The sequence below is a fragment of the Macaca thibetana genome, chromosome 1, assembly GCF_024542745.1.
Source record: "Macaca thibetana thibetana isolate TM-01 chromosome 1, ASM2454274v1, whole genome shotgun sequence".
NCBI classification, from domain to species: Eukaryota; Metazoa; Chordata; class Mammalia; order Primates; family Cercopithecidae; genus Macaca; species Macaca thibetana.
In genome coordinates, this window is record NC_065578.1 from 191388056 (window position 1) to 191401193 (window position 13138).

The 13138-nt window shown below is 40.4% G+C and overlaps 1 pseudogene; it reads left to right on the plus strand.

Annotated features, from left to right (window-relative positions):
* Nucleotides 1-753: 753 nt before the first annotated feature.
* LOC126957183 (60S acidic ribosomal protein P1-like) lies at nt 754-1092 on the plus strand (annotated as a pseudogene).
* Nucleotides 1093-13138: the final 12046 nt, after the last annotated feature.

Genomic DNA, 13138 nt, shown 5'->3' on the forward strand with positions numbered 1-13138 from the left:
TTTCCAGTCAGCATTCAATCTGTCATTTTTCTGACCTATTCTAATTAATGAAAACTCTACCTTTTGAGTTTCTCAAGCAAAAAGCATGGTCATTCCTGACCTCTCTTTTTCTCACACCACATATCCAGTTCATCAAGAAATCCCACTGACTCTACCTTCAAAAACTGGTTACTTCTCACCATTTCTTCTATTATGCCCTGGTCTAAGCAAGCATTTAGTGTCTAGATGATTACCATGGCTTCCTAGCTGACCTCCCTACTTCTATCTTTACCCTCCTACTATTCTCAGTGCAGCAGCCAAAGTAATCCTTGTCTTGTCACCCCCCTACTCAAAGCTCTCCAATGTCTGCCCATCTGACTCAGACCAAAAGCCTAAGTAAGTCCTTACGAAGACCTAAAGAGCCTTTGCTATTTGTCCCCTACTCTCCTGTTCCCACTTTGACTTTGTCTCCACCTCTGCCCTTCACTCACTTTGCTATAGCCATAGTGACTTTCTTGTTTCTTGAAAATACCCAATACATCTCTTCATGAGGGTTTTCTCACGTGCTCTTCCCTCTGCTTGAAACGCTCTTGTTCCAGTAGTCATGAAGCTCATCCTCTCCCCTCCTTTTAAAGTCTTTTCTCAAATGTTACTTTCTCAGGAACATCTTATTTGACACTGTTCTTGAAATTGTCCTTTTCTCTGCTGCCACCAAGGTTCTGCACCCTTCCCAGGAAGCTAAGGCTGCATGGAGGTGAGGGGCTTGCCCACACTATGGCCTTAATCTCCCAGCTTGCCTGCATCTATTCGGCCTTCATTCTACATGAGAATTAAGTGACCATCAGGGAGGATAAGATCAATGCCCTCATTAAAGCAGCTAATGTAAACGTTAAAGCTTTTCAGCCTGGCTTGTTTGCAAAGGCCCTGGTCAATGTCTGCATCAGGAGCCTCATCTGCAATGAAGGGGCCAGTGGACCTGCTCCAGCAGCTGGTGCTGCACCAGCAGGAGGTCCTGCCCTCTCCACCACCACTGCCTTAACCACAGAGAAAAAAGCGGAAGCAAATAAAGAATCTGAGGAGTCTGTTGAGGACAAGAGCTTTGGTCTTTTATGACATGTTCAATAAAAAGCTGAATTCCGTTGGCTATAGTGGCTCAAACCTGTAGTCCCAGCTACTCTGGAGGCTTGGGCAGTACCATCTCTTGAGCCCAGGAGTTTGAGGCTGCAGTGAACAAAGACTGTGCCACTGCACTCCAACCTGGGTGACAGAGCAAGTCTCAAAAAAACAAAACAATACAAAAATAGAAAAAAAAAATGAACTCAGAAAAAGGGTTTTAATTATACTCTATCAGACACACTTTCTATTCTCCCTGTTTTGTTTTTCTTCATGGCTCTTATCATCTTCTAATATCCCATATAATTAACTGTTTTATTGGTTGTTATTGTATTTTTCCTGTTTGACACACAGACTCCTGAAAGTAAACTCCACGAAGTAAGACTTTTTGTTTGGTTGGTTGGTCAGTTGGTTTACAGCTATATACCCAGCACCTAGTAGAATGCCTGCCACATTGTAGATGCTTACATATTTGCTAAAGGAATGATTTTAACATCTTAACTAGGTGTTCTATATTATTTTGTACCTATTCAGGTGTACAAGTCTGGCAGTATTGTAAGCTTCTTGATGGCCAGAATCATGACACTTACTTTGCTGACTTCCCTCCACAGCACAAATTATAAAGATCAGCTTCCACTTTAAATGCCTACTGAATTGAACTGCACAATAAATATCCTGATCAGCATTCAGCTGAGTCCTTCACAAATTCCTAAGAGAAATAATAAAATGGTTGTTGTTTCAAGACATTTTTAAAAACATTTTAAAACTTTTAGTTTTGGCGGGGGTACATGTGCAAGTTTGTTATGTGGGTATATTGCATGATGCTGTGGTTTGGGCTTCTAATGATCTCATAGCCCAGGTAGTTGACACAGTACCCAATAGGTAGATTTTCAACCCTTTCTGCCCTCCCTACCTCTCTCCTTTTGGAATCCCCAGAAAACAATAAGTTTCAGAGTCATCTATTACACAATAGAAGCCTAGTGAGACAATTTTGTAGCATTGCTTTTAGAAATTATGGGTAATTCCCATATTATCAAGTTAGCTGTTCCATGTTAAGTTTTCTCCCTATCTAGTAATTTACGTACCAACAAAATGATTTAACTCACTGCATATCTTTATCGGTTAAGTAGGCCATTTATGCAGCAAATGTAATAGATCACAAAATGTACAAGAATCCAACAACAATATAAAAGTATTTTTTGCTTGCATAACAGTACAGGGAAAGTAGATAGGGTGAGGAGGTCTTCCTCCATGAAGTCAAGTCTAATAGAACCTCTGTTTTCTTCAACACGTAGCTTCCAAAGTCACCCTAGAAGTTTTCTCCATCCTAACCAAACAAAAATGGAAAGAACATGCAGGAGCACATATGGGAGGTTTTCGTGGGCCAGTCTTAGAAGTGGCCCATCACATCTACAAAAATTTCACTGGCGGGACTCAGTCACATGGCCACATCCACTGGGAAGTATAGTTTAGCTAAGAGCTCAGGAAGTAGATTTGCCAGATTTAGGGAAAATACAAAATAAAACAAACTACAGTGTACTTATCTGGTTATTATACCAGGAAAAAAAAAGAACATTTCTGTCAAACAGATAGTATCCAAATAAGAATGTAGGAATGAGATCCCACTATATTCTTAATATGTCCTGGTCCTTTGATGGCATCTATTGCAGAATGCTCAAGACCAGTTTCTAACAACTCAAAATCAGTGTGATTACAGATGGCACTTACGAACTCACAGAAGTTTTCACTGAAGAAAACACAAAGGTAAGAAACTACAGAGAAAGGGAAATAAAGACATCGCTAGTACTGCTAAAGATAATGGCCATATTTGGAAAGCCCTTGTAACTCATCTGTAAAAAAAAATTATCAAAACATCTAAAGTAGATTTATCCAATGACTATTTATTGGCCTCATTTATTTCTGTGGCAAGAATGTTTGACCTTATATGTTGCTAACAGGAGATGGTGGAAAGGAGACAACAGATTTTTGGAACTTTATCATGACCTTCTATCTGGAGATCATCAACCCTTCTTAGCTGTCTTCTTCTGCTACCAAGGTAATCATTTTAACATAACTTTACCTCCAGGAAAAACAGTTATTCTGACAATTTTTATTCAGGTATGTTCCACAAAGCCTACAAAGGGCCCCCAGCTAGGACCCTACTAACTAAGTGATTAGCTCAGGAAAAGCTGAGTATGACTGGCAGGGTGAGAGAAGTATTATTCTTCAGAGTGACCCTGAAATTTTTTAATTGCCTAAAGATTTAGTCTCAGGTCTCAATTTAAAACATCTTAGAATGTTTTTAATTATCAGAAGAAATTTTAAGTATTAGGGAAGGGAGGTTGGTTACTAGTAGTGGGAAAAATAAATTACTACCAAGAAGAGCCTGATTGCAGACATCACCCCAATACCTGGGCCAGTGCTAGGTCAGTTGAGAATGTGGGTGCTAAATTATATAGTTTCTGAACTCATCTAAACTTAACAATTCTAGAGAGTTAACTTACTTATTAAGAAAGGTAGCACACAATATGGTTTCTATTTTCATATCATTTTCCACATTTCTCTGTTTTAGTATAAATCTATTTTTGCAGATAAAAAACCTAACTGTGATGTGAGACTATTCCTGGGATGCTCAGTTTTCTCCTGCTCACATGGAACACACATTACCTTGTCCATTTGCCTCAAAAAATGCGCATCAGAAAGAGGTGATGGCCAAGTGAAGGAGAAATCCAGTCCAAGCCAGAGATGTTGAAATCGATGGCTCACATGAGAAGATCCTCAACACTTCACCATAATAAGTTTATCTGTGGGTCTCCCACAAGACTTTGCAAGAGCTCATCATCCTCCACATGTGAACTGATGAGAAATGAAGCATAGAGGGATATCTTAACATTAAATACAAGTTGGAAGTCTTGCCAAAAATCAGAGATTACTCAGCAACAAAGTTAAGATGGAAACTCATGGGTTTTGGTTGCTCCACTTTAAGAGATGCTCAAGCCCACCAAGTGAGGGTTTGCTATTTGATCCATTTGTCTTTCTAGGGCATATTTTAAAATAAAACTTCAAAGCAAAAAAAAAAGTTCCATTAATAGCATAGTTTTCATAAATGTTGCCTCTGAGAAAGTCCTTCATCTGTTTCCATATCCACACCATCATCTAGGAATGTTTGTTAGGCTCTATTTGCAAATGGTATCCTTCTCCATGTGACTCAAAGAGAGCTGAATAAAATCTACATGTGAGAATATACCATCTAAATCCTGCTACAGATCTACTCAAGGGAAAAAAAAAGACATATATTTAAAATACTTTGGTTGAGTTAAAATGCAACAGGGAATGAAAAGATGTTCAACATCATTAGTCACCAGGAAAAGCAAGTCAAAATCACAATGAGAAACTACTTCATATGCACTAGGATAGCTAACATTTTTTAAATGGAAAATAAGTGTTGGCAAAGATGTGGAGAAATTAGGACCATCATACATTGCTAGTTGGAATGTAAAATGGTGCTGTTACTGTGGAAAACAGTTTGGTGGCTCCTCAATAAGTTAAACTAAAATTATTATATGACCTAGCAATTCCACTTCTAGATATATACCCAAAATAATTGAAAACGGGTATTTTAAAAAATCTTGTACACAGGCCGGGCGCGGTGGCTCAAGCCTGTAATCCCAGCACTTTGGGAGGCCGAGACGGGCGGATCACGAGGTCAGGAGATCGAGACCATCCTGGCTAACACGGTGAAACCCCGTCTCTACTAAAAATACAAAAAACTAGCCGGGCGAGGTGGCGGGCGCCTGTAGTCCCAGCTACTCGGGAGGCTGAGGCAGGAGAATGGCGTGAACCCGGGAGGCGGAGCTTGCAGTGAGCTGAGATGTGGCCACTGCACTCCAGCCCGGGCTACAGAGCAAGACTCCGTCTCAAAAAAAAAAAAAAAAAAAAAAAAAAAAAAAAAATCTTGTACACAAATGTTTGTAGTAGCACTATTCACAATAGCCAAAAGGTAGAAATAACCCAAATATCCATCAACTGATAAAAGATAAACAAAATGTGGTACGTCCATACAGTGGAACATTATTCAGCCAAAAAAATGTGTCAGATGAAGCACCAACGTGTTACAACATGGATGAACCTTGGAAACATTATGCTAAGTGAAAAAAGCCAGACACAAAAGATCACGTTTTATATTATTCCACTGATACGAAACATCCAGAATAGATAAATCCCTAGAGACAAATCAGATTGGTGGTTACCAGAAATAGGATTCTGGGGAGAATGGGAAGCAACTACTTAATGTATATTGCATTTCCTTTTGGGGTGATGAAAATAAAATGTCTTGGAGCTAGATAGTGATGATGGTTGCACAACTCAGTGAACTTACAAAATGCCACCGAATTGTATACTTTTAAATGATTCTATGTTATGTGACTGTTACCTGAATTTAAATAATCAACAGAGAGGCCCCATCTATACATATAAACCCTGTATCATCCACAGCCCTTGATCAAGGCTTGACAGCCTTGATTTAGGTTGGGATGTGGCACAGTTTTTCTTTGGTCATTGGAAACCTGATTTCCGCCTTGCATGCCTGCCGCGTGGAGACTGGGGAAGAGAGCAGGGCTGGAAAAAAATATGACTTTGAATGGGCCATGTTCTCTTCTTTCTTCTGCAGGGAGCTGATGGTAGGTGCAGGCTGTGCTTTTCCCCCACAACCTTCAGACAATCCCAAGAGCTCCTACGAGTTATCAACTTATCCAAAGACCAAGAAGCCTTGGCCTTGCTGCAGAGCTCTGTTCTCTGGGCTGTGCCCCATGGGCTCAGAGCCAGTGCTCTCTGCATCTGCAGCACTGATTCTGAATAGTCCCACACCAGTATGATTTCCACTTATATTTGCCTAGAAATGTTTAGATGGTGTTACTTCAACTTTCCCTTTTATTACCACACCCTGAGTCCTAGACTATTAATATTTATGCAAAGGTATTTGAGTGCTAAACACTATTTTTGTTTTGTTTGTTTTTGTTTGTTTGTTTTCAAGCCCATAGCAGAAAAGGAACACTATTTTTAAGCTTTGCAATAACCTGACAAGCATATGAGGAAACTATCACCAACCTCACTCAACTTCTTTCTACTGAGCTCCAGAAGCATGGGTAGGACATGCATGTCTGCCATGCCATAGGCTCTTAATAAACTAAACATCTCCCAAAGAACAGTCATTTTCTGTCTTGAAATTTTGAGATTGCACCTATGCACACATTAATCTTACACAAATCACTTACCTAAAGCATATGCTAAGCTCAATCACTGTCTTCTGTGGCCTCAGTGGTACAGTATTTCAAACAGCATTGGAAGAATTCTCATAGAGACCACGCTATAGGAAGGCGTTGTTATTAAATGTATTTTCTTCTCCCATTTAATAAAGTAGTACAAATACCTTTTTTGTTAACTGATTCATTTAATAAACACTTCTTGAGGGCCTTTAAAATACTGTTCCAAGCATTGGAGATAAAAAGAATAATAAGCAAATATATAAACTCAAAAAATTTAAATACTTTACTCTCTTTCTTTAAAAGTCTACTTGCCGGGCGCGGTGGCTCAAGCCTGTAATCCCAGCACTTTGGGAGGCCGAGACGGGCGGATCACGAGGTCAGGAGATCGAGACCATCCTGGCTGACACGGTGAAACCCCATCTCTACTAAAAAATACAAAAACTTAGCCGGGCGAGGTGGCGGGCGCCTGTAGTCCCAGCTACTCGGGAGGCTGAGGCAGGAGAATGGCGTAAACCCGGGAGGCGGAGCTTGCAGTGAGCTGAGATCCGGCCACTGCACTCCAGCCTGGGTGACAGAGCGAGACTCCATCTCAAAAAAAAAAAATAAAAATAAAAAAATAAAATAAAAAATAAAAAATAAAAGTCTACTTCTAAACCTGGACAGACAATAACATCCCCAACAGGTCAGTAGGTTGGCACCTCAAGACCTAGTTTCCAATGCAAAACTCTATTCTTCTGAACACCCTTTTTTATTGTTCCTATCCAGTTCTAATTATTTCTATATGTATTGTTTCATTTTGCATATGTGGTTGCATTACTTTGTGTAGATGGATGGATAGATAAATGGATGATTACATAGATAGATAATTACCTTCATATCTTTCCATGCATTTCATACATTGATATATGAATACACACACAGACACATACACACACACACACACACACACTCTCTACACACCTATTCATATCTTTCTTTGTAACTATATTATAGGCTATTGAGGGAGCATTGGCTATGTCTTACAACTGTCATCACATTTTTTTATAGCCCACCCATCTTTGTTCCCCATGCTCACTCCTGGCATCCAGTATGTGCTACATGCAAAGTAAGATCTCAAGAAGGGGTGGTGAACCAACCAGGAGGGAAGGAATTTACTTGAGTAACATAGTGTTTCCCTTCTCTGTGAAAAGTAGCAGCTGTAGAGCAACTTCATACTCAACATTTGCAGAGCACTTCAGGGCCTTTCAAATCCTTTTATCTAACTCCACTCTCACAACGCTGCCAAGAAGGTAGAGTGATTTTCCCATTTCACTGATGAATAAAACTGAGACCCACATGAGGTAACTGGCTTGTCTAGCTAGTGGCTTGTGCTAGATGTTTTCTGCATCCCCCCAGAGCCACTCTCCAGCTTCTCCACCCTGCTGTCTTCCTCAGGAGCTGGTCTGCGTGGCCAACATCAACAACTCCCTTCTCTCTGACTTTTGGTAAGATGTGGCCAATGGAAGGGTCTCCAATGGGAGAGTGGGAGGACAGCGAAGTGGGTATGTATAACCCTGACTCCATCCCTGTTGGTTCACTCTAAGTTGCGTGTGGCCTTGAGATGATGGTCACCGCTCCTCTCAGGTGACTTTCTCCAACTTCTACTCCCCCCTGCTCAAATAGCCACTCTCCCCACTCTTGCTTCATCAGCCAAGTAATGGCTCCCCACACTTGCTTTCTCTGAGACCTTACACCATCCCTTGTTGGTTTCCCTGAACCCTGCTCACACCCTTGTGAATAGTCTCTCTACCCAGCACTCTTCAGTTGCCCATTGTGACTATGCCATGTGTCTTACTGGGTTCCTGGGTGATATGTTAGTCCTGTTCCCACCTTCTAACTCTTGCTCAATCCTCTGGGCTCTAATTCTAAGCAGTTGCTTCTCTTGATACCAAATCAAAGGAAAGAGCATCATCACATCACATCAAGCAGCTCCCACTGGCTGTTACCCGTGAGGACCTTCCAGGAGTGCAAAAGCTCCTCACATCCACCCTGCTCAGCTCTGCTGGTAAGTTCTGGAGTACAAATATCTGTACCTGCAGACAGCTGTAGCTTTCTCTCAGTAAACAAATTGGCCCCAGCCACAGATACATTAGTGGAAGCAAGACAGTGACTCATCAGAGAAGCTACAGTCACTTGACCTCCTGTGACTCAGACACATTGTGTTGTCAACAGGGCACTGAGCTGAATAAAAGCTGAATAAACCAATGATTTGCCTCACCCAGGCTCCTGGCAATCAATGAGTTTAAAAGCACTGAGAATATTAGTCTATTTGCTCCTCCCCTCAAATATCTCTCCTGTGTATCTTCCAGCCTTTCTTTGTCATCCCGCCCCTTTCTTCCCCACCCACAAAAAAAAAAAAAAATTGTTGAAAATAAATCAGATAGAGGACACAAGGGCTGCACTTCCAAGATAACAAGCCCACGGCCACCAGCCAGCACTGCACTTTGCTTTAATCATTTAGTGGTGCTTGGTATCCACAATTCCAAAAGCCCTGCTTCTCCTGTCTTCCAATTTTAGTCTTAACAAAAGAACACAATTTGAAAAGCAAGTACACTTAGCTGACTGGCTTCTGATCCAGTCTCTCTTCCCTAATTATTTCCTCTATTTGTTGGAGTTCCTTCAGCTTTTATAATTTTAAGACCTGTGCCTTTGGCATGGCCTTGCAAAACTTTGCATATATTAGCTAGATAACATGTTGAGCATAACATGTTCAATGAAATAACAATGAGCAAGTACCAAGTGTTCAGCATGTGCTAAGGCCTTTACTTAGGTTATCTCATTTAATTATTTTAATAACCATGGGAGACTGTGTGTGTGTGTGTGTGATTAAATGAGGACAGGCTCAGATGAGTTAAGTGATTTAGCTATGGCCATGTAGTTACAGTTAATGATGAAAACAGAATGTAAATTTGAATCCAGGTCTATCTATCCCTCAATTCCATACTCTTTACCATTTTCCTACTTCAGTATAGATTTAATTTAATTTTCAAAATACAGAGTTCTTCAACTTCAGACAAAAATTCTCAAGAGAAGGCAAAATATGCCATGTTAATTTTTGTAATTAAGTTTAGCACTCATTTATTGAGCACATACTAGGTCCCAGGTCATGTGCAATATACCAGGGGCACAAAAGTAGAAAAGATGCCATCTCTGCTTTGAAAGATCTCACAGTCTACATAGCAACATAGCGACACAGCTTCTAAATTTCTTTTAAGTCCCCTGGTTTCCCTTCAACCCTAGGACTATATAAAAATAATTTTTCCCTTTGTTTGTGTCAACATCATAGCTGAAAGATTTCTACTTCTTACTCAGCAACTACAATTAAGACCAGAATAGATGATCACCTTTGTGTGTATTTTAGAAAAAGGAAGAAAGGAAAAAGAAAGAAAAAAAAGGAGGGAAGGAGGGAGGGAGGAGAGGGAAGGAGGAGGGGAAGGGAAGAGAAGAAGGGAAGGGAAGGGAAGGGAAGGGAAGGGAAGGGAAGGGAAGGGAACGGAAGGGAAGGGAACGGAACGGAACGGAAGGGAAGGGAAGGAAGTAGGGAGATAGGGAGGAAAGAAGGGAGAAAAGGAAGAATCAGTACATTGGCCTGATTAGTGCTTAAGGAAACAAAGGAACAAATGCTTGAAATTGAAGCTGTCTCCAGAATTCCATAGTATAAGGTCACTATACCTACATGGCAGGATTCATTCAACAAAAATTTCTTGAACATTTATTATAAGATACGAATAGAGCCAAAGGGTTCATAGTCAAATGGGTAGAAGGACAAGTTAATCAACAATTACAGCCCAATGTGAGAAAAATCATAGCAGTTCTCGTAACACCCCATGTGAAAACAGGAGAGGAAAATGTAATGAACACGGGATAGCAGAGAAAGTGAGGATAAGGGAAGAAAGTGATATTTGAGCCAAGACCTGAGGTGAAGTGGGAGTTAGCCAAGAGGAAAAGTTGGGAGAAAAACTCCAGAAAGTACACAGGTTAAGCAAAAAAAAAAATTGGGGTAAAAGAACCCAAGGCCTTTTGGTGAGAACCATTGAATACTTGCCTGAAATTGTTTTAACTTTTATATATTTTATTTTATTTTATTTAATAATTTTACTTTAAGTTCCAGGATACTTGTGCTGAACGTGCAGGTTTGTTACATAGGTATACATGTGCCATGGTGGTTTGCTGCGCCCATCAACCTTATTTTTATATTTTTAAATAGGTGATACAACCATGGCTCAAAAATTAAAACAATATGAAAGGGAACCTACTGAAAAAACTTGTACCTGTACCTATCTTCGTCCTCCCCATTCTCCCCAGCCCATGCACCTGTAACTATTATGAAATAGTCCTTTGGATGTCCTTCCACTGCTTCTTTATGCAGATACAAGTCAATACGACTATATATATGCACATAATCCAAGCTTTCTGAAGGTGTATGCGTTTTTTACTACAGTAAAGCATTGTGTTACTTGGAGAAAGTAAAATACATTGATTGTTATTGTTGGTAGTCTTCATGGATGGAGTGTCCCCTACATATCATTACAGCTAAGGTCACAACTTCATTTTATAGTTGAAGAGAAATGAGACTTAGAAAATTCAAGTAACTTGTCAGGTGCAGACAGCTAGTGAGTGGCAGAACCAGGGTCAGCGGAGGGAGGCAGTGCCGCCTCCTCCAGAATCCTATTTCAGCGAAATGGCTCTACTATTCACCTAATTGCTAGAGCTAGAAACCTGAATCCCTCTCAGCTCACATGAGGTTAATCACCAAGTCCTATTGATCTGAGCCTGTTATTATCTTTCAAATCCATTCCCTCCTCTCCACCCCATCATTGTCTCTCACCTGGTCAAGACCTAGATTTCTGACTGGTCTTTCTCTCTCTAAGCTGAGGTTGCCTGCAATGTAGCCTCCATTCTGCTGCCGGAGTGATCTTTATAACACATAAATCTGATGGTATCTCTCTGCCTCAAAATCCTTCCAAGGATCCCAGTTGCTAACAGTATGAAACCTAACTCCTTTGCAAGGCATAGTTGAGCCCTACTCACATTTCCTGACATTCCCACCACAAACCTAATGCTACAGAAAAACCAAACCACTTCAAGTCTCTAGAATCCTCCAGATGTCTTCTGTTCTGGGTCTTTGCCCAGCCAAGTCCTCTGGCTAAACCACTCTTCTCTCCCTTGGCAAACTCCCCATCTTCAGCTCATGTGATACCTTTTCTGGAAGCCATTCATGTCTCCCCCAAGCAGAATGGCACAGTCTTTGCCTGTGTTTTTGTTCATACCTATACAAAAGCAGTCACTTCGTGGTCATGAATGGTTTTTGTGTGTTTCTCCACATTAATCTTCACATTCTTTTAAAGTAAGAATAACAGTAATTGACTCTAATTTTATTTTATTTTTAATTTAGTCAAATGAAGCAGTGGGAACGGGAAGGAACAAAGAAATCTGTTACTGGTTGTGATCAATTGGTTATAAACACCACTGCATTGCACTGCTACATCAGCCACTTTTTTTTTTTTTTTTTTTTTTTTTAGATGGAGCCTCATTCTGCAGCCCTGGCTGGAATGCAGAGGCGCAATCTCAGCTCACTGCAACCACCACCTTTCAGGTTCAAGTGATTCTCCCGCCTCAGCCTCCCAAGTAGCTGGGATTACAGGTGTGCACCACCACTACTAATTTTTGTATTTTTAGTAGAGATGGGGTTTCATGTTGGCCAGGCAAGTCTTGAACTCCTGACCTCAAGGAATCTTCCTGCCTCAGCCTCCCAAAGTGTTGGAATTACAGGCGTGAGCCACCACACCCGGCCTGCACCAGCCACTTCTAATTTTAGATTCACAGTGCCGAGGATGGTGCCTGTCACATAAAAAGGCTTCAGTATGTATTTTTAAGTGTTTGTTATATGAATAATTCCCAAACCCAGGCTCTTTTCATTTATTACCCAGACTGTCTCCCTCAGTTGTTCATTATTACCACAAGGGTGGTTTCACCTGGTACAGAGATTTGAAGGAAATCTCTTGGATTATGGGCACATGATCCAACCTCAATAGAGAGCAGTAGGAGGAGTGAAGAGTCTCGCAGAACCCTGAGTTATTTTGAAGGCATGGTGAGCCTGCAGGAGGAGGAGGATCTGAAACGAGGAAACAAAGGTCAAGAAGATAAATCTTACCTACTTTCTAATTTTACTTTTGGCAGGTCTAGAGTCAAGCAGATGTATTTGAGGTTCAGGCTTAATAACCCTGAATATTAATCATGAGTTTATCAGTGTTATGCTACTACATGCAGCTAGGAAAGAAACTAAATATTAAGGGCTCAGAATTCTATAAAAATTAGCACCATGACTCTTAGGAATAGAAAGAGAAATTCCTCTAATAAGTGATTCTAAAACTTGGGTTAATATAAGAATCATCTCAGCAGGTTTTTAAGTTTTCAAGTTCCCATCATAGAGCCACTGATACAGGGGGGCCTGGAAATTTTCTTTTTCCAACAAGCAACCCAAGTGATAATAATGTAAACAATGCTTAAAGTGGTCTCCAAAGCTTTTTTATTACACACCCCATATATTTAATTTTTTATTCATAAATTGTACTCTGTGTTTCTGCACCTATACATAGAACATACTCAGAATTAAAATATTCAAAAGATAAAATGAAAATAAATCTAAATATAATTTTTAACATTATCTTTCCACCCATCAATGGATCATCCCAAGTATGTATCAATGTGCATCCCAAGAGCAAGGCTGCCCCTCAGTAAAA